Source organism: Halyomorpha halys, unplaced genomic scaffold (assembly GCF_000696795.3).
Source record: "Halyomorpha halys isolate HHAL.00 unplaced genomic scaffold, Hhal_1.1 Scaffold22.1, whole genome shotgun sequence".
NCBI lineage: Eukaryota > Metazoa > Arthropoda > Insecta > Hemiptera > Pentatomidae > Halyomorpha > Halyomorpha halys.
This window is the reverse complement of record NW_027104816.1, coordinates 534,769-536,096: the sequence shown is the minus strand read 5'-3', so window position 1 is coordinate 536,096 and position 1,328 is coordinate 534,769.

Below are 1,328 nucleotides of genomic sequence, written 5' to 3'. Positions count from 1 at the left end.
TGGCGAGCGGCCAACATGTGGATCCACCTTAACAGATTTTCTGGTTTAAATCTTATTCAAAAGGCCATTCCATTTTAAGAAAACCAAAACCATTTCCACGTTCTTCTGGTCATCATTCAGAGCATCCGATACACTCGGTCCTACTCCCAATCTACTCAAGTTCGTAGAATAGAAATGACATTCCTCAAATATGTGACTGATCGTTAGTGCACTGTTGCAATATTGACATTTTGTTGGTGGCTGCTTACTGATCAGATATGTATGAGTTAAACTTGTATGGCCTATTCTTAATCTGGCTATAGCTACCTCTTCCCTGCGATTGGAACGGTTTGATGTGGTCCTTGGTTTAATGGTTTTTAATTTGCTTGGCGGGCTTTCCACATGGCTTGCCAACTAGATGATATTTCATTTTTATACATCAATACCTTAAACTACGGTAATTCTCAATAAAGTAATCAAAAATTGAGGTGAAACAACTTACTTTTTTCCAACACCCTCAATGAGGATGAAAACATAAAAATAAACTCAATCAAATTCAGAGGGTTGATCATTCTTAGAAAATATCTTGAACTGAAATAGTAGCATAATTGGAGAATGACCCATATTAGAATTCAATTTCCCATAAGAATCCTCCATCATACTCATAACATAGTCTCGGAACCAAGAGAATCTGTCATGATGAAGAACTCTTGTAATTACAATTTCGATTATGATGACGAATTTTTACGGGAAATCGAATTCTCGAAAGATTTGGCTCTATGATCCATATTCCGCATCGTTTACGCGTAAATTTCCAATTACCATAAGAAAATTTTTAGGCATATTCACGATTTATTATGCCTTGAGGACGCGTCCAATTGGAAAAAATCAGCAAAACTATATCTTTTTCCATTAGCTGCTTCAAAAAAAAAAAAACAACTTAAAATTATACTTATTATTCTTCTATTAATGTTTTTGGACTTATTATACAATTTCAAAACAAAAATAAAAATTATAATAAGATAAATCAAGTGGTATCCATATTAAGTCTCAACATTCTTTATTAGGTCAACAGTCCAACGTTTTGGCCAATTCGGCCATCCTCAAGGACAATCTTAAATATAAATTTACACCTCACATCCAATTATTTGAAAACGTTTTGCAGGCTATTCAGTCCAAGTCATTAATTATAAGTCTAAATACCCCATTTGACACAATTTCATTAATTATATGATATTTGATAGTGTTAAGTTGGTCGAAAAGTAAAAGTTTTAAAAATTAATGACTTTTATACAGTTTTCACAGCTGACATTCCAACCCATCCTAACACAATCCTCACCACGTATGCC